Source organism: Pelodiscus sinensis, chromosome 1 (assembly GCF_049634645.1).
Source record: "Pelodiscus sinensis isolate JC-2024 chromosome 1, ASM4963464v1, whole genome shotgun sequence".
In the NCBI taxonomy this organism is placed as follows: Eukaryota; Metazoa; Chordata; order Testudines; family Trionychidae; genus Pelodiscus; species Pelodiscus sinensis.
The window spans coordinates 187,029,752-187,057,674 of NC_134711.1; the positions used below are offsets into that span (position 1 = coordinate 187,029,752).

General features: G+C 43.2%; 2 long non-coding RNA genes across 5 annotated transcripts in view; one reads left to right on the forward strand and one right to left on the reverse strand.

The window, feature by feature from the left end:
• LOC102450964 (uncharacterized) overlaps window positions 1-27,923 on the forward strand; it is a 90,657-nt gene that overhangs the window by 13,801 nt on the left and 48,933 nt on the right. The window contains exons 2-4 of one of the 3 annotated variants that reach the window (XR_012898097.1): window positions 4,666-4,891; window positions 10,235-10,411; window positions 11,756-12,182. This is a non-coding gene — a long non-coding RNA (uncharacterized LOC102450964). Of the gene's footprint in view, window positions 1-4,665; window positions 4,892-10,234; window positions 10,412-11,755; window positions 12,183-27,923 lie in introns of those variants that run through there. The other 2 variants (XR_012898098.1, XR_012898096.1) reach the window with 2 other exon arrangements.
• On the reverse strand, window positions 660-27,887 carry LOC142821105 (uncharacterized). Of its 2 annotated transcripts, XR_012898100.1 has the most exons (4): window positions 26,862-27,863; window positions 14,632-14,689; window positions 12,657-12,849; window positions 660-1,159 (listed from the first exon to the last, which is right to left on the reverse strand). It is a non-coding gene; the product is annotated as an uncharacterized LOC142821105 (long non-coding RNA). The 2 variants fall into 2 exon arrangements; XR_012898099.1 differs by lacking the exon at window positions 660-1,159 and having other exon boundaries at window positions 12,576-12,849; window positions 26,862-27,887.

Here is a 27,923-nt window from a genome sequence, read left to right on the forward strand (position 1 = left end):
TTATTCTTTGTGGCTGGGAAAGAGTTGTTTTAGTATTTTTTCTTCCATAACATTTAAATTGTATTATATATGTAAGAATACTATAACTATAACTAATATATATATAACTTAAATATGATATTTGTTTGTATCTGGTGTACCTGTTGGGTGCAACGGGTGCACACATCCATACAAGTGCACATGACCTCAATATTGGTGCACAAAACAAAACAAACTCTGGTCATCGATGGAAAATCTTAGAGGGAACACTGATGTCCAACCCAGTGAAATTGGTGCATGAGAATCATTGCTTCAGAGCTGGTGACATTAACTACAATGACAGTGCTGGTGTTAGTGCAGCAATCTTTCCACTTGATGTGAAGGGTCTTTAGGAGGTATCATCGATGGTACCTCTCCAGACTCTTGAGGTGCTGTCAATAGGTCATTCAGGTTTTACATCCATAAAGGAGGGTAGAAATAACAATTGTCTTCTGGACCTGAATCTGTGTGTCTTATCATAGGTCACAGTCCTGAAAACATGTCAAAGCAATTTCCCAAAGGAAGCACTTGTACACTGGATCCTGTGCTGGATCTCACTGTCAATTTTTGCATGTTGAGAAAGTTGGCTACTGAGGTAGCAGAAGTGCCTGACCATCTCCAAAGTCTGTCCCATGATGGTGGTTTGTGGTGAGTCATGTGCAAGGCCTAAAACAGGCTGATGGAGCACTTTAGTCTTCTAAATATGGAGTGAGGGTCCCAGGCTTTGATAAACTTGTGCAAAAAACTCTAGTGAGGACTGAAGGTCATTCTCAGGAGGCATGAGGATGGCACAGTCATCTGCATATTGAAGATCAGTACTGATTGCCCTATGGACTTTAGTCTTTGAGTGGAGACATAGAAGATTCAAAAGCTGCAAATCCATTTTGCAGTGAATGTCCACTGGGAAGGCGGTCTTTAACAAGGAACCAAATGACTGCTAAATAGATGGAGATCATGGCTGGGGCGATAATGTATCCTTGTTTAACCATAGTTTTGATGACAAAAGGGTTAATCTCCAGGACAATACAGAGAATGGTGGCAGTCTTCTGATCATGTAGAGGTGTTTGGATCTTAATTAATTTTGGAATGCTGCCAAATCTGGCCAGCATCTTCCACAGGCCTTTGTCAGATCCTGATTTTGCTACCAAGACAGTAAATAATATGTTAGTGATAGTATTGTTTCCCTAAAATTACTTGAATTTTCATTATCCAGGGACCCACACCAGCAAATATCCTTTAGGACTGCATTCATTTTTACTTTCTTGCCAGGAATCAATAGGCTTAAGTGCATTCTGGTTGTAGTAATAACAGACATTTCTATTTAAGCACATACCTGATACTTTCACCAAAGGGTAGGTCTACACAGAATTCTCAGACACACCATATCCCAAATACAGGTCTAGCTTCCATCCAGTCTAACCTGAATATGATGACACTTATTTGTCTGGGTAAGTAAGGAGTTTTGTGTTCTAGTTTGTCATTAAAGCAGAAAGAAAACCCTTTTCATATAGGATCCCAAACCATCACATTGCAGTAATTTTGGAAGTAGGTCACCAGATTCCTTCACAGGAAAAGGTACTTAAGCTTAATCCAGGCAAGTCTCAATTGTTAGTAGCAGCAAATCAGCCCAGATATCCCTGGGTATGTCCGATAGATACACAATAACTAAGTAAACATGGACTACATGATACAGTCCATCCAATACACTGGATGTTTTATAGATGAATATATGATCTGAAAAACAGCAAGCTCTGTTCAGACCAAGTATTTTTCCATCAGCACTTACCAACATTGCTATAGAGTGAAGAAGAATCACTTCCCGCCCTTTACAGAAATAGAAGAAGATAGCACAGAGAAGATATTTTTCCTTCTGTGGTTGTTTTGGAGAGAAAAGTTAAGAGTTTTGGTAAGCTGTTACATCTAACTCTGTTAAAAGGGACTTTGATCTACAGTATGTCAACATTGTGCAGAAGGCTTGTGCAAACTTCAAATATATCTTTGCTATTTTAGTCATCATCAGTGTTATTATTGATAAACATGTTTAGGCAGTATGTAAAGAGCAGTGTAGCAAAGTATCTGTATATATAGTCTAGCTGTCATATATTTACAGCACATACATCATTATCTGAGCTAAAGCACAGTGAATTTGTTCTCTTATAGATCCTCCATCTTAAATAAGGAAACTGGCATGTGAATGTTTGCAGGCTGATCAGCGTTAGTATATATATTGCTCTGCTACTACCACTGATGTTTCCCTTTGCATGCTATAACTATATAGCAAGCAACCATTTTTATATTTGATCTCTACAGTTCTTATGAAGATGAATGAGCAAAAGGTGTCCAATGATTGCTCTGCCCTGCAGTGAGTAGGAGACACTAGCAGATTCTTCTCTTGCTAGTGTCAACTGGATGTAGATTATATTTATTCATGCATGTAATATTTTATATAATGAGAACACAAGAACAAAAGAGAGTGAACCAGAAGAATCTCTACTTGTAACTTCATACACCTACTGACTGTCGCCCTCCCTGTCGGCCCAGCTGTCATTTCTTTCTTTCTTTCTTTTTATTTTCAGAAGGCCCAAATTAACCTGTTCTAAAATGTGCTGAACATTTGTAGTCCTTAGTGAGTTCAATGCGCTTTTGAAAATCAAGTAAAAAAAATCTACTTCTCATGTGTAAATAGGGGATAAATTGTGTATTCTCATCCAGTGATCTGTATGAGATAAATGTTTATGAACAACCTATTGTTGCATAATACCTTTAAAAAGATGACATCTTCAGTTTTTGTTCTAATTCTAAGTATTGTTTAACGTTAGTTGAAAGAGATGGCAAAGCCTTAACTATTTTTGGACTATTTCTAAGGAGTCTATGATAGCAGTGACCATAAATTCCCTTGTGTACAGGCAGTCCCCGGGTTACATACAAGATAGGGACTGTAGGTTTGTTCTTAAATTGAATTTGTATGTAAGTCGGAACTGGCGTCCAGATTCAGCCGCTGCTGAAACTGACCAGCGGCTGACTACAGGAAGCCCGAGGCAGAGTTGCTCTGCCCTGAGTTTCCTGGAATCAGCCGCTGGTCAGTTTCAGCAGCGGCTGACTTGGGGGCGCCTGGGGCAGAGCAGCTGGGGTGCTGCCGGGTTGGTCCAGTAGCACCGAGGAGTGGCGCTGCGGGACCAACCCGGCAGCGCCTCAGCTGCTCTACCCCAGGCTGCGCGCCCCCCCCCCAGCAGACCAGGGAGACGCGGGTGGCGGGACCGCTGAGACGCGCCGTGGTCCCGCCCGCATCCTCCGCGGCTTTGCTCCGCGTCTCCCTGGTCTGCTGGGGGGAACTCCCCCCAGCATGCCAGGGAGATGCGGAGCAAAGCTGCGGAGCTTGCAGGCAGCGGGACAGTCCAGATGCGCCGCGGCTGTCCCGCTGCCCGCGTTCTCCGGGGCGAGAAAAGCTGCTCCGCGTCTCCCTGGTCTGCTGGGGGGGGACTCCCCCCAGCAGGCTGGGGGGGGACTCCCCCCAGCAGACCAGGGAGATGGGGAGCAAAGCCTTGCAGGACGCCAGCCGCAGGACAGCTGTGGTGCATCTGGGCTGTCCCGCTGCCCGCGTGCTCCGCGGCTTTGCTCCGCGGCTTTGCTCCGCGTCTCCCTGGTCTGCTGGGGGACTCCCCCCAGCAGACCAGGGAGACACGGAGCAGCTTTTCTCGCCCCGGAGGACTTGGGCGGCGGGACCGCGGCGCATCTGGGCATCCCGCCACTCCCGTTCTCCGGGGCGAGAAAAGCCCCATTCGTAACTGCATGAGTTATATACATACATGAGTCACTCTGTGTATCTTTCTTCCACCAAACAAGACTACAATAATTAATCTTGATCTGATGTTCATATTTGAAAGCAGCAGACTGTACAAGGCTATGATTATAGGCATACGGGTCATATTCCACCTTGAATAGTTTGGCTAGTCCTGTTGTTCTGGATAACATCTTCAGAAAGCTTTTCATATAGGCTATGGCTACACTACCTTTTTTTGCAGAAGAAGATATGCAAATCGTGCTCACATTTGCATATCTTCTTCCGATTCTTTTTGTGGAAGAGGTTTTGCTGAAAAAAAGCCCTGTGTAGATGGGGCCATTTGTCAGAAAAAAACTCCCTCTTTTGCAAGATCCTGTAAACCTCGATTTTTGAGGAATAAGGGATCTTTCGAAAGAGGGTTTTTTTTCCTGACAAATGGCCCCGTCTACATGGGGCTTTTGATCGGCAAAACGTCTTCCGCAAGAAAAATCAGAAGAAAATAAGCAAATGCGAGCACAATTTGCATATCCTCTTCCGCAAAAAAATGGCAGTGTAGCTGTAGCCATAATGATAACACTCATATGGTGTTTCACATGTTCAGAATAATATCCACATATCAGCTAATTAATCCTCACAACCCTGGGGGAGGTGAGTTGGAATGTATTAACACCAAGGGGTTAAAGTAAGGGAGAGTTGGAGGGAAGGAAAGCAAAGCTCCAGCTCTTTGGATAAAAGGCATGGGGAACTCCCTCTCTAGTTTGTATAAGCACTGCTCCCTCCCCACTTCCCTTCCTCATTCATTGTTGCAGTGGGGATTCTACCTCCTATTTCAGTCTTCTTTAACTCCTATTATCCCTGTTTTTCAGAGGAAGAAGCCAACTGAGAGATGAAGAGAATTGCCCATGGCCACTCAGTGAATCAGTGGCACTAACGGGCTTACAACTCAGGACTCTCATCCCTGTTCTCATTGCATTGCACGCATCTCAGTGTGTAGGTGGCTAAGGTGCAGGTACCAAATGTGAGTTGCACTGGATTAGCAACAATGATTTAATCATTTTTGGGACTCGGTTACATCCTATATATCAACCAATGGTAAGCCAGTCAAAATATATGTAAAGAATAAATCTACGTATGCCTTTTTAAATATAGATGATTACTTTAAAGAGAGTTTTGCATTCTGAGTACAAAAATATACTGGACTTTGTTTACATACAAGGACTTCTGTGGATATACAATGTGTCCTTTTAAATTTCAAAAGCAAGTTCTATAAAAACAAACTGTCCTCAATAATGTGTTCGTACTGGGGCTCTCAGTGGTTAACTTTTGGACCTGAATATAAAAAGGCCAGGTTTTATGCTCTTATCAAAGAAGTATAAATGCTTTTCTACTTCTCGTGAAACATTGTGTGCTAACATCTACCCTTTCTCCACTGCTTGAAGTATCTCCTGGTGGCTAATGCATGAACATACAATATAAGTGTGAGTAAGGTAGAATATTGATTGGATGTATCCTGAAATAGCTGCCCTGCGTCTACACAGTGCGTTATTTTGCCAGCCTGGTAAACCTCGTTGCACGAGGGATAAGGGATGGCTCGAAATAACGCATTGTTTTGAAATTTGGCGCTGTGTAGATGCACCAAATGTCAAAATACACTATTTCAAAATAGTTTTGAAGTAAGATATGCAAGTTGCGTATCTTATTTCAAGGTGAGGGTGCTGTGTAGATGCACCCATAGTGTTAAATTCACCCCTGTTCAGAAGGCCAGTTAAGTAATCAAAATAGGGCCTTGTGCTGCTAATAATTACTGACTAATAGGCTTTTGGATTAAGCTCTATAGCAGGGGTACAGAACCTGTTTTGGGTTGGTGGTCTCTTATCCACAGAAAAATCAGTCAGGGGCTACACACAAGTGAAAAGCAAAAAAACAGAAAAACCCCAACCAAACCCTCACTGGCATGGCCCCTGACTAAGAAGGAGAAAAGACACTTCTCACATTCCCCTCACACACCAGAGCCTAGGGGTAGCCAGTTTAGTAGATTTTGTCTGCTCCAGCCCCGCAAGGGGACAGCAGGGGGGCTGGAGTGCTAGAGAGGGCTCCCCAGTGCTGGGGGGGGGGGGGGAGGAGGCCTGAGCCTCGAGGGCTGGATCCAGGCAAGCAGGCAGCTGCATCTGGCCCCCAGGCCTTAGGTTCCCCAGCCCTGCTCTATAGCTTCAATCCAGAATACTGCTTAAACACATGGGCTATGTCTACACTATGTGCTTATTTCAAAATAATAATCCCCAAAATAATTATTTCAAAATAGTGTATCCACACTGAATATCTCCAGTGAAATAGTGCAGATTTCTATCGAAATAGCGTGTTCACACTGATTGGAGCTTGAATTGCATTTAAAGCCCCACCGGGAAGCACTCTGGGCAGGGCATCAGGACAGCAGTCACTTCCTGTAGCTGCTGCCTGAGGCTATCTGAGGCTTGCGTTTAAAGGGGCTCCTGTCTACCACCGTGTTACAGACCCTTCGCCATTGCCTACCTCCTTGAGGGACAGAAAACTCACACTGTGTGCTCTGGTTGCCCTTGTGGATGCTACAGCACTTCCACTACGGAGCTGGGCCTGCTGCAAAGCAGTGTCAGGCGCTTAGATCTCCTGCTGCAACTCCTGGCATAGTTTATGCAGGCTGACCAGCTCATAATGGGGCACCTCCTTACCCCAGCCCGGGTGCTCCTCATGCCCCACACCCCTTCCATTCTCCCCTGCACACCGTGCACTGCCACTTTTGACACCAGCACACCAGTTCTGACTGGTGGGGCCACATCATCATGGAGTGGTGGGATGACCAGCAGTGGCTCCAGAACTTCTGCATGCAGGAGGACAACTTGGAGCTCTGCGAGTGGCTCACCCCACCCTCCAGCAACAGGACACTTGCAAGTGACCCACCATTCCCCTTCAGAAGCATGTTTCCATCACCCTCTGGAAGCTCACCACACCGGACCCATTGGGAACCAGTTCAGCATGGAGAGAGCAACTGTTGGGACCGTGCTCATGCAGATTTGACTCTCTTACTATTATTCTAGGGGGGTGTTGAACAACTCAAATGGGTTGCCAGGGGGTGGGCAGTGGAATCTCCATTCCGGGGAGGGGAGGGGAGAGTTGCAAGGGGCGGTGTGCTCCTTGCTCGGCCTTCTCAGCTGAGGCTCGTGCATGTGGGTGCATGTGGAGTGCCAGTCTGGAGCACCCAGCCCCATGAGGCTGTTATACAGGAACCCGTCGCTCCTTCTCACAAGGTTCCAGGACAGGTTTGCCTTATTCCCGACTCCATGGTGGGACACCTTCTCATGACAAGCCACCACTAAGGAGGCTGGGGTCATGGAAATACACAGCAGTGTCGCACACTACATAGGCTCATGCCTGCACTCTCAGGCAGCATCTGCACCCAGTCAAGCGCAGTGAGGCAGAGGACACCGAACCCGTGCATGGGAGCCTGCCGGACAGAGGATGTGCAAGGGACTCCAGTACTACCCTTCCTGGCAACATCCACCATTCATCCATTAATCTCTATCTCTAGAACAATACCACTTCAGCATTCACTTTTTGAATGCTACAATCAGCTTCCACAATGGAACCCTACAGACAACCATGCAAAGAACCTTTGGATCACCACACTTACCTCCACAGACCCAGTAACTGCCCTAAAGCATCAAGAAATCTGTTATCTACAGATACCAGGCACTCAGATACCAAGAATATGCTCCAAGGAGAAAGTCTGATACATACTTCAGCACACCTAAAACTGCCTTCACCAGACAAGGACATACCATCAGAAAAGTAGATTGCATTATGGAATAAGTCATCCAAATACCCTGAGAGAACTTGCGTCAACACAGAACTCCCTCCCCACTACTGACCTTGCCTGTCTAGTTGTCACATACCAACCCACGCTATAACTCACAGAGTGTCATTACACAGTTACAACCCATACTCAAAGGGGCCCATATCATGAAAGAAATCTTTTCCAAATCCCTTCCTCTGGTCTTCACACAATGTCCCAACCTTGTCAAATTCACTATCAGAAACAAGCACCACACAGATCAGGGCTCATCAACTCCAAGTGGCACCAAACCTCTCCAAAATGTCAGACACAAACCTTACAGACATATCTCCAGCTCCACGCTGAACAACTCCTCTCCCAACCATATACCTTTCAAGATCTATCAGTGCTACACATGCCTATCACAACATATGGTGCACCTCATCTAGTGCATCAAATGCCCCAATAACAGCTATGTGAGTGAAACCAGACACTCATTACACTCTTGAATGAACTCACAGGGTATGTCTACACTGCCACCCTAGTTCAAACTAGGGTGGCTAATGTAGGCATTCAAACTTGCAAATGAAGCCCAGGATTTAAATATCCTGGGCTTCATTTGCATGTTCCCGGGTGGGCGCCATTTTTAAATGCCCGTAGTTCGAACTACCTGCCTGCGGCTACACGCAGCACGGACTAGGTAGTTCGAATTAAAGCTCCTAATTTGAACTACCGTTATTCCTCCTGCAAGGAGGTTTAACGGTAATTCGAATTAGGAGCTTTAATTCGAACTACCTAGTCCATTCCACGTGTAGCCACGGGCAGGTAGTTCGAGCTACCGGGCATTTAAAAATGTCACCCACCCGGGAACATGCAAATGAAGCCCAGGATAGTTAAATCCTGGGCTTCATTTGCAAGTTCGAATGCCTATATTAGCCACCCTAGTTTGAACTAGGGTGGCAGTGTAGACATACCCGCATAGAAAAAAATGATCAAAGAAACAACACCTTATCACTCAGAATGAAAACTTTTCACAAAGTGAGCACTTCAGATCTGACCCATCAGTCCTCATCCTCAAAGGAAACCTGCATAACATCTTCAAAAGACGAGGCTGAGAACGTGCATTCATAACTCTGCTAGACACTAAAAATTATGGTCTCAACAGAGACTGGTTTTATGGTTCATTGCAGAAATTTGAAATCTACTAATCCGTCTTTATCCTATAAATATAGAGGTGTTCATTGCCAATGTTAAGTGGTTTCTTGCAACATGTGTTGTTAACCCCCATGCTTAACAATCTGCACCCCCTCCCACCCTGTATTTAGCTGTGACGCTTGCATTGCATTTTCTAAACCAGAAGACAAGCTCCGTGAAACTCAAAAGCTTGCTCTTTCATCAACAGAAGTTGGTCCATTAATTGATACTGCTTTATCTACCTTTATCTCCCTAATTGTAAATCAAAAGTGGTTTTCAAACCTTATTTAAAGCTCTCACATTTCCAAACCAACTTATTCACCACACAATCTTTGTCATCCTGGCTAAAGAATAATTTTCTTTTGAAATTTATTTATCTTACCACACACCATCCACTTGCCACTGAAATCAATCCAGTAATTTATTTTTCTGATAGGGGAGTTACTGAACTCAGACCTCAATTGTAACCTGAGTTATATTTTGTTTCCTTTGTGGTTAAAGCTTTTCCTCCTGCACACATTTATAATATCATGCAACAGATTACGATAATGATTCTTAAATGGACAAAAGGAATCTATTCAACTACTTATAATTAGCACAAAGCTTCCAACAATTGCATGGATTTTGGCACTTGATACATTTTCAGATCTCTTTCATTAGGTCTGTTCTAGAACTGTGCTAACTTTAAAGTGGCAAGAGGAAATCATAGTGATTTCAGTTTGGAAAGAACATCCCCAAAAGGTTGTATCACCTCACGGTGCTTATTTTTATAATTCATGCTGTGGTGGCAGTGAGAAAAGGATCAGATTATTTTGAGGAAGAGGCTCTTATGCTATTTACCTATTGCTATTTATAGCCTCTAGGGCTACGTCCACACTGTGAGTTTTTGCGGCAGAAAATATGCTAATCATGGACTCATTAGCATAAGTTGTGATACCTTTAGCATATTTTCTGCTGCTTCTTTTTGTGCAAGGGATTTTTGCATAAAAAGAAGCAGTGTAGCCACTTCCATTTTGCACAAAAAAACCCTGTTTTGCGCAAGCTCTTTATGCCTCTTCCGGAGGAGAGATCTTGCGCAAAACAAGGCATTTGCAGAAAACGGAAGCGGCTACACTCCTCCTTTTTGCACAAAAACCTCTTGCGCAAAAATAAAAGGCAGAAAATATGCTAATGATATTGTGATTTAATGCTAATGAGTTCTTCATTGGCATATTTTCTGCCACAAAAACTCATAGGGTAGACGTAGCCTAGGACTACAGTGTTTGTGCTTTAAGACAAAAAGAAAATATAGAAGATTGTGAGAAACATTCTCCCATTTTTGGCATTTTTGTGATGTTAGTTAATGCTTGTAGGTTGCAACCCTTATGTAGTTACTTCTCTCCACTGTGAAAAACTGACAATTTATTTCTACCTTTTGTTTCCTATCTTTTTACCAGTAACTAATCCATGAGAGGATCTTCCCCCCTTATCCCATGACAGCTTACTTTGCTTAAGAGCCTTTGTTGTGGCACCTAATCAAAGATGTTCTGAAAATCTAAGTACACTGTATCCACTGGATCACTGTTGTCTACACATATTTTGGCTCTTACAAAAAATTCTAATAGATTGGTGAGGTATGACTTCCCTTTACAAAACTCATTGATTTTTCCCCAACATGTTGGGTTCATTTATGTGTCTGATAATACTGTTCTTTACTCTATTTTCAACTAATTTGTCTGGTATTGAAGTTAGACTCACCAGTGTGTAATTTTCATGATCACCTCTGGAGCCCTTATTTAAAAAATTGGCATTGCATTAGCTACCTAGACATTTTGTACAGAGTATAATTTAAGTGATAGGTTACACATTCCACTTAGTAGGTCTTTAATTTCATATTTGAGGTCTTTTAGAACTCTTGGAGGGAATACCATCTGGTCATGATGACTTATTACTGTTTAATTTATCCATTTGTTAAACAAGCAATGGAACAGAAAGCCCAACAGATTGCAAAGAAAGTGACCTATTTTGTGCATTGAAGACAAAAACATAGCAAAATGTGGGTTACTCTTATAGCTAGTGGAATAAGATGAATATTTCTGAATTATTTTTCCATTGAGCATGAGATAAATTGTATGTGACTATTTTTCCATTATTTCACACACACTAATTTTTATATCGCAATTATCCCAGATCTGCAATACAAAAGACAAACCAGAAAAGGTCATATGCAGTTCTTAATGACCAGACATGGGCCTTATGTTTGGACAAACAGAATTCATCATGTGTATGTGTAAATTAATGTGCAATGTCAGCAGCCCCCGGGAAAGAACTAGTATCATACCTCAAGCTGTTTCAGACCGTTGCCTACGGGCACAACTTATTCAATCATTCATGAAGTAACACAAAGCGATTCCTCTACCCAGAGCAGGCTGTACTCTTCAGAGCTCTTTGCCCTTGCCTCTGTCAGCCCCATTAGAAGACACACCCATTTCTCATATCCCCCACTGAGTCATGTGACAAACAGGCTGCTCTGTTCTGACAATTGTTTATACATTTTGCTTGCTTAGGAATTTATCATGGAAAGTAGGTTAAGTTATTTTTATTAAAGAATGTTATAAACTGGTGCAAGGGAAGCAGACAGGAAAGAAGAGAAAGACTAAATTAGTCCAATCAAAAAAGCTACATTGATGTAATTCCAGGATTATGTTAAAATCATATTTGGTAAAAACAGAAGCTGTGGAGACAGAAATCAATGTTAAAATTGGTGAGTTGGATATTAGTCCTAATGGGAGGGAGGAGAATGAAGGGATGACCTATACTGCCTATTTACCCCTGCCTCCTCATTTGGGGGTCCTTAAAAAGGAGACTGTGAAAAAACATGGCAGCTGGCCTGTCGGCTTCACACCCCAGTTCAGTTCTTTGCATTCAGCTCCGCATTGCACTGCAGCTTAGCTGATCTCATCTTCCCCAACCTCCAGACGTAAGAACAGATGGACGCTATTGGAGTGAGCTTCATCATCATGCCTGACACTCCTGCTGTTCCCTGGGACACTGAGACTTTATTATCGTGGTCCTGAGAGGTGTCCTGACTCGACCAATACAGAGAGAGGGACTCAAATGACATCACCATCGCTGGTGGCATTAGCTGAATCCCACACACCACCTGGGATGTGAGGTATAGCTGCTCTCTCTTTTCCTCTTTGTGTTCTTTTTGCCTTTGTGTTCTTTTTCTTCCCCACTTTATTTCTTTTCTTTCTCGTCTTTTCCCTTCTTTCTAACAGGAGTTTCTTAGCCAGCTGCAATAGTATATTCTGCAATGCTGCTGTGAGCCTATGACCAAAAAAAAGGCAGCTAGGTGTAATGCCCTAAGTAGCCTGCTGCTGGTATGAGTTTGTCAGGTCTGAGAGAAGTTACAAGACTGCATGCTGGGCCTATATTTTTCCAGGAGTGAGGTTGCAAATGTTAGTTTGCTCCAGAGACAAAAGTAGAACATTTTCTATTTTCCATATTCTTTACTCTCCCTTTGTGTACATGTCTGTCTTCCAGATTGTAATTCCGACCGACAGGGGGAGTCCATATAGAATTATTATTCCTTTGGTGTTGATAGGGGGGATCTGGTAGGTCGGATTGATGTTCATTGGTGGTTTGGAAATATTCTCGGAGGCAGAGGTGGCAAAAAAAAAGCCTCAAGGTCACCACAAAATTGTATCCAGTTTGTGGGTGACGTGGGGCAGAAAGAGAGACCCCGGGACAAGACAGACTCTCTGCTGGATTGAGTTTGTAGCTGGAGAGGTACATATTTGTGTTGTTTTGTCTTGCTTTCTTCAGGACAGGACTTAAAAAAAACAAAAAAACACTAGCCCATTTGACCCAGCTTACCATTTTTAATAGCATCTAAGATCTTGTCAAACTAGGGGGGGCTTTTCCTTTTAAAACTGACTTGAACCGCAACAGCATTGACAGTTCCAGCCCATCTCATTTAACTTCTTTTCTTGTCCTTTTGGGTACAGTTATCACATCTTTAATGCCATCTAAAATAGGGGGAAGAAGTTCCTTCTCAAATGCTCTCCAGCTAAAAGGAAAGGGAACAGGAAAGGTTAATAAAATAAAATTAAAAAAACCCTGATTTAATACTTCGTATTTTACTGTAAATAAAAAAAAAATACTTCTTTCCTGTATCTTTAATCAAAGGCTCAGAAGATACTAAATGGGATGTTTGCCATAGTACAAAGGAGGCTGAGGTCTCCATAAACCAAACTCTGAACTTTGTTTAAGATCATGTATTGGAGACCTTTGGCTTGTATATTCCGTCTAAATTAACACAACAAATCTTAGCCCTTTCTTGCCCGTTTCACCTTTTGTCGCTGTGTGATTGTGTGCACATACCAGGCTGGTATATGGGGCCTGCTTATCTAATATCTTTTATACTTTGTATTGCCATGTACATTTGTGCACAGTGTTAGCTATTTATTACCAACTAGGGTTTTAGTAATGGTCATATCTAGTCAGATATTAAAGAGACCTCAGACTCGGTCAGCTTGATTGAATTTAATAATTAATTAGTTAATTAGCACATAACAGAAAGAGTATAATTACTGCAGTCTGTGAGAACCAATCCTGCAGTCAGTGACAGGTAGCTTGTACTCTTTAGTTCTAAATTTGGCTGAGGGCTTAATGTTTTTATAGAGGAGCTATGTACAAGTTAATACCTAGTATTTCCTCCTTTTCACAGACAGACATATTTTTAGCATATTTTCCAGTAAATTTCTACACAATCAGACATCTATTATTGACTTATACCTTTTCAGTACGTAAATGTCACTAATAAAAGCTTTTGTAATTGTTGTTAGTATAATACTTTGCCAAAATGCACCTCTTAAGCTGATAAGTTCTAGCAGCCCAGCAAGTTCTCTTTTTAGCACGATTCCCAAAGTATTATGGAAAACCTGACTCATAGGAAAGCTATAGACTTTATAAAAATCTGGTTCATAAGTCAATAAAAGAGGGTTTACAATACTAACATGATCAAAATGATAGCATTTAGCCCCACTTTGCATAGATATAAATGACAATACAAAGTGTAAGGCAGTGGAAAATCAGTTCCACAGCATTCTCCAGATAGGATACTGAATACAACTATGGTTAGGAAAATTGTTTGTATGGAAACATCTGAAATGGCCTGTCCATGGTTTGCATTTGCCTAACCAAAGCTGACCATTGCTTTTTTCCATTTGGCAAACATTTGCATCAAAATGCTATGAGGAATGTAACCATACTGAAATATTGCTGTGTAAAACACCACACACCGCAGCCCTACTCTCAGCATGGAATTAGTGTGGCAAGCATGCCAGGTAGATTGGAAAGCAGTTAGTACGGAATAGCATGCTGTTCAGGACGACAGGCCAAGACTTGGGACTAAGATGCTTCCCAGTGAGGACAGTCAAGATTTCAATGTTACAGGAATCTATCTCCAGATCAAAGTGAGATATTGGTTTTAATGTGCTGATAATTCATACATGATGAACATGTGAAATACACATAGAATAGAATTATAGAATACTAGAACTAGAAGGGACCATGAGAGTTCATCAAGTCCAGTCCCCTGCCTTCATTACAGGACTAAGCACCATCTAGATCATGCCTGATAGATGTCTAGCCAAACTTCTAAGAAGTATCTCTAGTGATGGAGATTCCACAAACTCCCAGCAATTTATTCCAGTGCTTAACCACTCTGATAGTTAAGACGTTTTCCCTAATGTCCAATCTAAATCTCCTTTGCTGCAATTTAAACCCATTGCTTCTTGTCCTATCATCAGAGGCCAAGTGACATGGAAGACACTGTTGCAAAACTTGCCTTTTTTTCTTGGAAGGTCAAGGTGTCAATGTCCCGCTATTTTCAACATCTTAAAGAACTGTAGAAACATCGTAATGTCAGTGTGGCTGAGATTAGAATATACATGCAAGAACTTGCACCAGAATTTTCTGTCAGATTTCAAGATTTCCAACGTTCTAGCTCAATGTTTTCCTTTCTAATCAAACCAGACAACTTTGATACCAGCAACACAGATTTGACAGTGTTTCAATTATTACCTATCACCTTATTATCTTCCAGTTGATGGCAGATGAATGCCTTAAATATATGCTCCATTATCTTTTTTGGCATAGAAGTTAAATTGATTGGTCTATAGTTTCCCGGATTGTTCTTATTTCCCTTTTTATAGATGGCACTATATTTGCCCTTTTCTAGTCCTCTGGAATCTCTCTCAACTTCCATGACTTTTCAAAGATGATTGTTAAAGGCTCAGATGCCTCCTCTGTCAGCTCCCTGAGTATTCTAGAATGCATTTCATTGGGTCTTGGTGACTTGAAGACATCTAACTTTTCTAAGTAATTTTTAACTTGTTCTTTTTTATTTTAACTTCTAAACCTTCCTGGTTTCCACTAGCATTCACTATTTTAGGCATCCTGTCACCATCAATTTTCTTGACAAAAGCTGAAACAAAGAAGTCGTTAATCACCTCTGCCATTTCCAAGTTTCCTGTTATTGTTTCTGCCTCTTCACTGAGCAATGGGCCTTCCCAATCCTTGGTCATCCTCTTGCTTCTAGTATAGCAAATATAGAATGTTTTCTTGTACCCTTTAAATCTCTAGCTAGATTGAGCTCATTTTGTGCCTTCACCTTTCTAATCTTGTCCCTGCATCCTTGCAACTCCTTTTTGATTTTTAGATCATGTAAGATCTTCTGGTTAAGCCAAAATGGTCTCCTACCATACTTTCTATCTTTTCTACATAGTGGAATTTGTTTTTTCTCTTAGTCTTGCTTCCCATGGCACTTTACCTACCATTTCTCTGACTATACTAAAATCAGCCTTCCTGAAATCCATTATCTCTATTTTGCTGTTCTTCCTTCTACTATTCCTTAGAATCATGAACTCTATGATTGCATTATCACTTCTACCTAAGCTGCCTTCCACTTTCAAATTCTCAACCAGTTTCTCCCTGTTTTTTAAATTCAAATCTAGAACAGCTTCCCCCCAGTAGCTTTCACAACCTTCTGAAATAAAAAATTGTCTCTAATGTAGTCCAACAACTTACTGGATAATCTGTGCCCTGCTTTATTAGTTTCCCAACAGATATCTGAATAGTTGAAGTCCCCCTTCACCACCAAATCCTGTGCTCTGGATGATTTTGTTAGTTGTTTAAAAAAAGCCTCATCCACCTCTTCTGCCTGGGTAGGTGGTCTGAAGTAGACACCTAGCATGACATCACCTTTGTTTTTTACCCCTTTTAATCTAACCCTGAGACTTTGATCAAGTCTGTGTCCTACGTCCATCTCCACCTCAGTCCAAGTATATACATTTTTATATATAAGGCAACATCTTGATATATAAGGGTAGGACACATGTCTTGGAGGCCAAATTTAGGTTGCTAGGAAAGAGACTGAAATCCAGGACCTCTATGGTGGCATTCTCGTAAATGCTTCCAGTTCCACACGCAGGGCCGGGTAGGCAGGCAGAGCTTCAGAGTCTCAGGGTATGTCTACACTACCCTGCTAGTTCGAACTAGCGGGGTAATGTAGGCATACCGCACTTGCAAATGAAGCCCGAGATTTGAATTTCCCGGGCTTCATTTGCATAAGCGGGGCTCCACCATTTTTAAATCCCTGCTCGTTCGAACCCTGTGCCGCGCGGCTACACGCGGCACGAACTAGGTAGTTCGAACTAGGCTTCCTAGTTCGAACTATCGTTACTCCTTGTAACGGTACGAGTAACTCCTCGTAATGTGGAATGAGGAGTAACGGTAGTTCAAACTAGGAAGCCTAGTTCGAACTACCTAGTTCATGCCGCGTGTAGCCGTGCGGCACAGGGTTCGAACGAGCGGGGATTTAAAAATGGCGGAGCCCCGCTTATGCAAATGAAGCCCGGGAAATTCAAATCCCAGGCTTCATTTGCAAGTGTGGTATGCCTACATTACCCTCCTAGTTCGAACTAGGAGGGTAGTGTAGACATACCCTCAATGAGTGGATGAGACGATGGTGTAGGGAAGAGGGGTTTGGATTTATTAGGAACTGGGGACACTTTTGGGAGAGGGGGAGCCTATACAGGAAGCATGTGCTCTACCTAAACCAGGGTGGAACAAGACTACTGGCACTACAGGAGCAGCTAACAGGGAGTTTGGAGAGGGAGTTCTCCAGGTAAAAGAGGAGTAAATACGGGACTCTTGTGGTAAATGGTTGTCTGTAGTGTGTGTTTGTGTGTGTGTGTGTGTGGGGGGGGTTATTTGCTGTGTGCTGAGCCTGTGTTTGTCTGGTTGGTTGGTTGGTTGGTTGGTTGGTTTGAAGGAGCTTCTAAAAGGTTTGAAATCTAGAAGCCTCTGTTAATTGGCTGAGCCTCAGCCAGGGGGAGGGGCTACCAAAGCTTTATAAGCCTGTGAGTCAGCGACCAGGGAGCTTGCGACCAGCAGCAGCTAACAGGGAGTTTGGAGAGGGAGGTTAGAGGGCATTAGTGACTTCTGACCTTCTTTAAACATAATTTCTTAATAATCTATATTCCAGAGATTTAAAAATAAGTCCAGTTTATACTTAAACTTATTCATAAGAAAAATGGAGACAGAAGCCCAGCAGCAGAGTGGGGGGCGATCCTGTTTATTGCGTTGAGTGTAACATGTATGATTACCTGCCCTGTGGGCAGGTGGCATATGTGTGCACCCGTTGCAAGGAGCACCTGACCCTCAGAGACTGAGTTCAGGCTTTGGAGGCCAGGGTGGCTGAACTGGAGAAGCTAAGGGAGGTAGAGAAATATGTTGATGAGACTTTCCGGGACACTGTTGTACTGTCCCACCTCCACTCTGAGAGCCCCAGTGCTCTTAAGGAGGATGCAAGTCTCAAGGGAACAGAGCATTCAATGGGAGCAGAGGGAAACCATCCCGTAGTTGGGACCCTCCTTTCAGAGGGTGTTGCGGTATCATCTCGCACTGAGGATACCTCTGAGGGGGAGGGAATACCAGTTGTTAGGAAGAGGCAGGTGTTAGTAGTGGGTGATTCGATCGTTAGAAACATAGACAGTTGGGTTTGTGATGACTGGGAGAACCGTATGGTCACTTGCCTGCCTGGTGTGAAGATTGCGGATCTCTCGAGGCATCTAGATAGACTTATATGTAGTGCTGGGGAGGAGCCGGTGGTCGTGGTACATGTAGGTACCAATGACGTAGGGAAGGGTAGGAGAAATGTCCTGGAGGCCAAATTTAGGCTGCTAGGAAAGAGACTGAAATCCAGGACCTCTATGGTGGCATTCTCGGAAATGCTTCCAGTTCCACGTGCAGGGCTAGGTAGGCAGGCAGAGCTTCAGAGTCTCAATGCGTGGATGAGACAATGGTGTAGGGAGGAAGGGTTTGGATTTATTAGGAACTGGGGACACTTTTGGGAGAGAGGGAGCCTATACAGGAAGAATGGGCTCCACCTAAACCAGGGTGGAACCAGACTGCCGGTACTAAACATTAAAAAGGCCGTAGAGCAGTTTTTAAACTAAGAGATGGGGGAAAGCCGATTGGTGTGGAGACGAACGTAAATCGGAGGGAGACTTCTCTTAGAGGAGAATCCATTGATAGAGATTCTCTAAACTGTAGTCAGAAAGAGAGGAGGGGAGAGGACAAACCATGGGCCAGAGCAGACAAACAACCGCATATAAAGAAATCCAATGCATCAGGGAAGAGCAGACAAATAAAGATCCTGGAAAAAATTTTGAAGGAGAAAGTAGTTAGAGACATTGAGGCTAATGGCAATTGGGACAAATTACAACATGGTTTTACAAAAGGTAGATCGTGCCAAACAAACCTGATCTCCTTTTATGAGAAAGTAACAGATTTTTTAGATAAAGGAAATGCAGTGGACCTAATCTACCTCGACTTTAGTAAGGCATTTGATACAGTACCACATGGGGAATTATTGGTTAAATTGGAAAAGATAGGGATTAATATGAAAGTTGAGAGGTGGATAAGCAACTGGTTAAAGGGGAGACTACAGTGGGTCATATTGAAAGGTGAACTGTCAGGTTGGAGGAAGGTTAATAGTGGAGTTCCTCAGGTATCAGTTTTAGGGCCAATTTTATTTAATCTTTTTATTGCTGATCTTGGCACCAAAAGTGGAAGTGTCCTAATAAAATTTGCAGATGACACAAAGTTGGGAGCTATTGCCAATTCAGAAAAGGATCGGGATATCATACAGGAAGATCTGGATGACCTTGTAAATTGGAGTGATAGCAATAGGCTGAAATTTAATAGTGAGAAGGGTAAGGTTATGCATTTAGGGATTAATAACAAGAATTTTAGTTATAAGCTGGGGACACATCAGTTGGAAGTAACGGAGGAGGAGAAGGACCTCGGAGTCCTGGTTGATTATAGAATGACAATGAGCCGCCATTGTGACATGGCCGTGAAAAAGGCTAATACGATCTTGGGATGTATTAGGCGAGGTATTTCCAGTAGGGATAAGGAGGTGTTAGTGCCATTATACAATGGTGAGACCCCATTTGGTGAGACCCCATTTGGAATACTGTGTGCAGTTCTGGTCTCCCATGTTTAAGAAGAATGAATTCAAACTGGAACAGGTACAAAGAAGGGCCACTAGGATGATCCGAGGAATGGAAAACCTGTCTTATGAAAGGAGACTCAAGAAGCTTGGGTTGTTTACTTTAACCAAAAGAAGGCTGAGGGGGAGACATGATTGCACTTTTTAAATATATTAGAGGGATAAATACCAGGGAGAGAGAGAAATTATTGAAGTTTAATACCAATGTGGACACAAGAACAAATGGATATAAGCTGGCTAGTAGGAAGTTTAGACTTGAGATTAGATGAAGGTTTCTAACCATTAGAGGAGTGAGGTTCTAGAACAGCCTTCCAAGGGAAATAGTGGGGGCAAAAAATCTATCTGGTTTCAAGATTAAACTAGATGAGTTTATGAAGGGGATGGTTTGATGAGATAACATGATCTTGGTAACTAATTGACCATTCATTATCAGTGGGAAATAGGTCAATGGAGGGATGATAGGAGTTACTATAGAACTTTCTGGGTGTCTGGCTGATGAGTCTTGCCCACATGCTCAGGGTTTAGCTGATCGCCATATTTGGGGTCGGGAAGGAATTTTCCTTCAGGATAGATTGGCAGAGGCCCTGGAGGTTTTTTGCCTTCCCCTGTAGCATGGGGTACAGATCACAGCTGGAGGATTCTCTGCATCTTGGGGTCTTCAAAGTATTTGAAGGCTTCAATATCTAAGATATAGGTGAGAGGATTATTCTAGGAGGGGTGGGTGTGATTTTGTGGCCTGCACTGTGCAGGGGGTCAGACTAGATGATCATAATGGTCCCTTCTGACTTTAAAGTCTATGAGTCTATAAATAAGCAGTGGCAAATTTTTAAAGTGCTTCTACACAAATGCTAGGAGTCTGACTAATAAGATGGGTGAACTAGAGTACCTCGTATTAAAAGAGGAGATTGACATAATAGGCATCACTGAAACCTGGTGGAATGAGGAAAATCTATGGGACACAATCATACCAGGATATAAAATATATCTAAAGGATAGAGCAGGACAGGTGGGTGGCGGAGTGGCACTGTATGTGAAAGATAATGTAGAATCAAATGAAATAAAAATATTAAATGAATCAACATGTTCCATAGAATAACTATGGATAGTAATTCCATGCTCCAATAAGAAGACATTAGCAGTAGGGATATATTACTGACCATCTGACCGGGACAGCGATACTGACATTGAAATGCTGAGGGAGGTTAGAAAGGCTACAAAAATAAATAACTCTATAATAATGGGGGATTTTAATTATCCCCATATTGATTGGATACATGTCACCTCAGGAGGAGAAGCAGAGATAAAATTTCTCAATGGCTTAAATGACTGCTTCTTGGAGCAGTTGGTGCAGGAACCCACAAGGGGAGAGGCAATTCTCGATTTAGTCCTGAGTGGAGTGCAGGATCAGGTCCAGGAGATAACTGTTACAGGACCGCTTGGGAACAGTGACCATAATATAATAACATTTAACATTCCTGTGGTGGGAAGAAAACCTCAGCAGTCCAGCACCCTGGCATTTAATTTCAAAAAGGGGAATTACACAAAAATGAGGAGGTTAGTTAAACAGAAATTAAAAGGCACAATGACTAGAGCAAAATCCCTGCAAGCTGCTTGGAAACTTTTTAAAGACACCATAATAGAGGCCCAACTTAAATGTATACCCCAAATTAAAAAACATAGCAAGAGACCTAAAAAAGAGTCACCGTGGCTTAACCACCACGTAAAAGAAGCAATGAGGGACAAAAAGGTATCTTTTAAGAAGTGGAAGTCCAATCATAGTGAGATAAATAGAAAGGAACATAAACACTGTCAAATCAAGTGTAAAAATGTAATAAGAAAAGCAAAAAAAGATTTTGAGGAACAGCTAGCCAAAACTCAAAAAGAAATAACAAAATGTTTTTTAAGTACATTAGAAGCAGGAAGCCTGCTAAAAAACCTGTGGGTCCCCTAGATGATCGAACTATAAAAGGAACAATCAAGGATGATAAAGCCATTGTGGAGAAATGAAATGATTTCTTTGCTTCAGTCTTCACGGCTGAGGACGTTGGGGAGATTCCTGAATCTGCACCGTCCTTTGTGGGTGATGAATCTGAGGAACTGTCCCGGATTGAAGTGTCATTAGAGGAGGTTTTGGTACAAATAGAAAAACGTAATGTTAACAAATCTCCGGGACCGGATGGCATTTATCCAAGGGTTCTAAAAGAACTCAAATGGGAAATTGCTGAGCTATTATCTGCGGTTTGTAACCTATCCTTTAAATCGGCTTCCGTACCTAATGACTGGAAGGTAGCCAACGTGACACCAATATTTAAAAAGGGCTCTAGAGGCGATCCTGGCAATTACAGACCGGTAAGTCTAACTTCAGTACCGGGCAAATTAGCCGAAACAATAGTAAAGAATAAAATTGTGAGGCACGTAGAAGAACATAATTTGTTGGACAAAAGTCAACATGATTTCTGTAAAGGGAAATCATGTTTTACTAATCTATTAGGGTATGTCTACACTACCCTCCTAATTCGAACTAGGAGGGTAATGTAGGCATACTGCACTTGCAAATGAAGCCCGGGATTTGAATTTCCCGGGCTTCATTTGCATGAAGCCGGCCGGCGCCATTTTTAAATGCCGGCAGTTCGAACCCCGTGCCGCGCGGCTACATGCGGCACGGAGTAGCTAGTTCGGATTAGGCTTCCTAATCTGAACTAGCTGTACTCCTCGTGGAATGAGGAGTACAGCTAGTTCGGATTAGGAAGCCTAATCTGAACTAGTTACTCCGTGCTGCGTGTAGCCACGCAGCACGGGGTTCGAACTGCCGGCATTTAAAAATGGCGCCAGCCAGCTTCATGCAAATTCAAATCCCGGGCTTCATTTGCAAGTGCGGTATTCCTATAGTACCCTCCTAGTTCGAGTTAGGAGGGTAGTGTAGACATACCCTTAGAGTTCTTTGAAGGGGTTAACAAACATGCGGACAAGGGGGATCCAGTAGATATAGTATACTTAGATTTTTAGAAAGCCTTTGACAAGCCTCACCAAAGGCTCTTATGTAAATTATATTGCCATGGGATAGGAGGAAAGGTCCTTTCATGGATTGAAAACTGGTTAAAAGACAGGAAATAAAGGGTAGGAATAAATGGTAAATTTTCAGAATGGACAGGGGAAACTAGTGGTGTCCCCCAGGGGTCAGTCCTGGGACCAATCCTGTTCAATTTATTCATAAATGATCTGGAGAAAGGGATAAGCAGTGAGGTGGTAAAGTTTGCGGATTATACCAAACTGTTTAGGATAGTCAAGACAGAAGCAGACTGTGAGGGACTCCAAAAAAATCTCACCAAACTGAGTGATTGGGCAACAAAATGGCAAATGAAATTTAATGCGGATAAGTGTAAAGTAAAGTACATTGGAAAAAATAATCCCAACTATACGTATAGTATGATGGGGGCTAATTTGGCTATGACAAATCAGGAAAGTTCTTGGAGATATCGTGGACAGTTCTCTGAAAACTTCCACACAGTGTGCAGCGGCGGTCAAAAAGGCAAATAGGATGCTAGGAATTATTAAGAAAGGGACAGAAAATAAGACCCAGAATATCTTACTGCTCGGCTACATCTAGACTGGCCCCTTCTCCAGAAGAAGCATGCAAAACACGCAAGTCAGAATAGGGAAATCCGCGGGGGATTTAAATATCCCCCGCGGGATTTAAATAAATATGGCTGCTGCTTTTTTTCCGGCTTGGGGAAAAGCCAGAAAAGAGCGTCTAGACTGGCGTGATCCTCCGGAATAAAGCCCTTTTCCGGAGGATCTCTTATTCCTACTTTCATGTTGCAAACTTTCAAGTTCTTTTCCCCAAGCCGGAAAAAAAGCGGCGGCCATGTTTATTTAAATCCCGCGGGGGATATTTAAATCCCCCACGGATTTCCCTATTCTGACTTGCCTGCTTTGCATGCCTCTTCCGGAGAAGGGGCCAGTCTAGACGTAGCCCCCCTGTTTAAAACTATGATACGCCCACATCCTGAATACTGTGTACAGATGTGTTTTCTTCACCTCAAAAAAGATATTTTGGCCTTGGAAAGGGTTCAGAAAAGGGCAACTAAAATGATTAGGGGTTTGGAATGGGTCCCATATGAAGAGAGGTTAAAGCAACTGTGACTTTTCAGTTTAGAAAAGAGGAGACAGAGGGGGGATATGATAGAGGTATATAAAATCATGAGTGGTGTGGAGAGGGTGAATAAAGAAAAGTTATTTATTAGTTCCCATAATAGAAGAATTAGAGGACACCAAATGAAGTTAATGGGTAGCAGGTTTAAAACTAAGAAAAGAAAGTTCTTCACACAGCGTATAGTCAACCTGTGGAACTCCTTGCCAGAGGAGGCTGTGAAGGCTAGAACTATAACAGAGTTTAAAGAGAAGCTAGATAATTTCATGGAGATTAGTTCCATAAAAGGCTGTTAGACAGGGGATAGAAATGGTGTCCCTGGCCTCTAATTGTCAGAGGCTGGAGAAGGATGGCAGGAGACAAATTGCTTGATAATTGTCTTCGGTCCACCCTCTCTGGGGCATCTGGTCCTGGCCACTGTCGGCAGACAGGCTACTGGGCTAGATGGACCTTTGGTCTGACCCACTACGGCTGTTCTTATGTTATGTTCTTATCTCCTCCCTTTCCCCGCTTCCTATCCTTCCTGATCAAGCTGTACCCTTCTATACAAATATTCCAATCATGTGTATTATCCCACCAAGTCTCTGTGATGCCAGGTATGTCATAGTCATGTTGATTTATTAGAACTTCAAGTTCTTCCTGCTTATTTCTCATTCTCCTTGCATTTCTATACAGGCATCTAAGGGTATGTCTACACTACCCCACTAGTTCGAACTTGGGGGGTAATGTATGCATACTGAACTTGCTAATGAAGCCCGGGATTTGAATTTCCCGGGCTTCATTAGCATAAAGCCGGCGCCGCCATTTTTAAAAGCCGGCTAGTGCGAACCCCGTGCCGCGCGGCTACACGCGGCACGGGCTAGATAGTTCGGACTAACAAGCCATTCCGAACTATCTGTAGCTTGCTAGTCCGAACTATCTAGCCCGTGCCGCGTGTAGCCGCGCGGCACGGGGTTCGCACTAGCCGGCTTTTAAAAATGGCGGCGCCGGCTTTATGCTAATGAAGCCCAGGAAATTCAAATCCCGGGCTTCATTAGCAAGTTCGGTATGCATACATTACCCCCCTAGTTCGAACTAGGGGGGTAGTGTAGACATACCCTTAGATATTGATTTTGTTTTTTATTTAATGTTACTCCTCATTTTTTTTGAGGAGTAACGTTAGTTCGGAGTAAGGGCTTTAGTCCGAACTAAAACATCCCGGCGCGCACTTCCTGGTTCGAATCAGCTGTGATTCGAACTAGCGCGCCGGTGAGATCATGTTAATGAAGCACGGGATATTTAAATCCCCGCTTCCTTAACTACTTCGGTCGTCTCCATTTGCATCCCTAGTCCGAACAAGGGATGCAGTGTAGACGTACCCTAGATTACCATATGAAGTAATTTGAAATTCCAGGTTTAGAATTTCCAAGCTAGGTAGGGGGGATGCAAAAAGACATAGGGAGCATAGTAGTCAGTGTAGAACAGACAGACTATTCAATTTCCTGCAAAAGAAACCCCAAATATTGCATTGTTGAAATGCTTGTGTAGCCTTTATTTACATGATGATGATGTTCTGATAATGAACTCTGTCACATTGTTAATATAAAAATTATCACCGATTGGAATACCAGATAGAGGGAAGACTTAAGACACCTGAAACAAGAGATGTATCATTCTGACAGGCTGGCTGGCTGAGAAGGACAGAAAAGAAAAAAGAGAATCATAGTATCATAGAATCATAGGACTGGAAGGACCTCGAGAGGTCATCGAGTCCAGCCCCCCGCCCTCAAGGCAGGACCAAGCTCCGTCTACACCATCCCTGACAGATGTCTATCTAACCTGTTCTTAAATATCTCCAGAAAGGGAGATTCCACCACCTCCCTTGGCAATTTATTCCAATATTTGACCACCCTGACAGTTAGGAATTTTTTCCTAATGTCCAATCTAAACCTCCCTTGCTGCACTTTAAGCCCATTACTCCTTGTCCTGTCCTCAGAAACCAAGAGGAACAAATTTTCTCCTTCCTCCTTGTGACACCCTTTAAGATATTTGAAAACCGCTATCATGTCCCCCCTTAATCTTCTTTTTTCCAAACTAAACAAGCCCAGTACATGAAGCCTGGCTTCATAGGTCATGTTCTCCAGACCTTTAATCATTCTTGTAGCTCTTCTCTGTACCCTTTCCAATTTCTCCACTTCTTTCTTGAAATGTGGCGCCCAGAACTGGACACAGTACTCCAGCTGAGGCTTAACTAATGCAGAGTAGAGCGGCAGAATGACTTCACGAGTTTTGCTTACAACACACCTGTTGATACAACCTAGAATCATATTTGCTTTTTTTGCAACAGCATCACACTGTTGACTCATATTCAACTTGTGGTCCACTATGACCCCTAGATCCCTTTCCGCCATGCTCCTTCCTAGACAGTTGCTTCCCATCTTGTATGTATGGAACTGATTGTTCCTTCCTAAGTGGAGCACTTTGCATTTCTCTTTATTAAACTTCATCCTGTTTACCTCTGACCATTTCTCTAACTTGCTAAGGTAATTTTGAATTATGTCCCTATCCTCCAAAAAAGTTGCAACCCCACCCAGTTTGGTATCATCTGCAAACTTAATAAGCGTACTCTCTATCCCAATATCTACATCATTGATGAAGATATTGAACAGTACGGGTCCCAAAACAGACCCTTGCGGAACTCTACTTGTTATCCCTTTCCAGCAGGATTTAGCACCGTTAACAACAACTCTCTGACTACGGTTATCCAGCCAATTATGCACCCACCTTATTGTGGCCCTATCTAAGTTATATTTGCCTAGTTTATCAATAAGAATATCATGCGAGACCGTATCAAATGCCTTACTAAAGTCTAGGTGTATGACATCCACCGCTTCTCCCTTAATGACTCCTTTTTTACTCTGAGATCATGCAAGACTCCTACCATGACATCACCCTCATTTTTTACCCCTTTTAGCTTAACCCAGAGACTCTCGACACAGCTATCTCCTACGTTCATCTCCACTTCAGTCCAAGTGTGTACATTTTTAATATACAAGGCAACCCCTCCTCCCTTTTTTCCCTGTCTGTCCTTCCTGAGCAAGCCGTACCCTTCCATACCAACATTCCAATCATGCGTCCCATCCCACCAGGTTTCTGTAATACCAATGATATCATAGTTGTATTCATTTGTTAGCAATTCCAGTTCTTCCTGCTTATTACCCATACTTCTCGCATTTGTATATAGGCATCTAAGATACTGATTTGATCTTGCCTCCCTGTTGTGCCCTGACCCTCCTTTCTCCTTGACATTATAGCCCATAGTCCCCCCCATTTCCAACCCATCTCCCAGTCCCGCACATTCAGCGCTTACCTGTGGGCTTTGCTCACCTGTCCCCGTCAAACCTAGTTTAAAGCTCTCCTCACAAGGTTAGCCAGTCTGTGTCCAAACAAGGCCTTCCCGCTCCTGGAAAGGTGAACTCCATCTCTGCCAAGCAGTCCTTCCTGGAAGAGCACCCCGTGGTCAAGGAAGCCGAAGCCCTCCTGGCGACACCATCCTCGCAGCCAGGCATTCACCTCCAGGATGCACCTCTTTCTGCCCAGGCCCCTACCTTTGACAGGAAGGATCAAAGAGAATACCACCTGCGCCCCAAAGCCCTGTAGTCATGCTTGATCCGCTCAGTGTCACACCTGGCAGTATCATTTGTGCCCACATGAATGAGTAGCATAGGGTAGTAGTCAGAGGGTCAGATAATCCTCGACAATGCCTCCGTAACATCTCAGATACGGGCCTCTGGCAGACAGCATACCTCTCGAGATGAACTGTCAGGGCAACAGATGGGTGCCTCCGTTCCCCTCAGAAGAGAGTCTCTAACCACCACTACCCTACGTTTCTTCCTCGCAGTGGTGGCAGGAGACTGCTCAACCTCGGTGGTGCAAGGCTTGGTCTCCTCCACTCTGGGGGGTGACTCCTTGTCTCCTGCAGAAAGTATAGTGTACCGGTTATGTAACAACAGAGTGGGAGGGTTAGGAGCAAGGGTGGAACACTGCCCACTGCCAGAAGTAACCAGCTGCCAGTGCTCACCCTGCACCACCTTCTCCTCCATAAGTGGCGGGTCAGCAGTCCCACATCCTAGGACAGTGACCTCAGTGGACTCCACAGGAATACTGTCCAGAAATTCCTTATGGCCTTGAATGCTCCTCAGCCTGGCCATCTCCTCCTGTAGCTCTCCCACCTGCTGCCTGAGAGATTCCACCAGCAGGCACCTTTCACAATGGTTGTCTCCCCCAGCCTAAATATCAGTCAGTGGGAATTGCAAGCCACAAATACTGCAACACCACAGCAGGACCTGGGTAGAGGCATCCATGCTCAGGTTCTCTGTCTGGATACAGGCACAGGTGAAGGAGACAGGAGAAGTACTGGCACAAGCGCTTC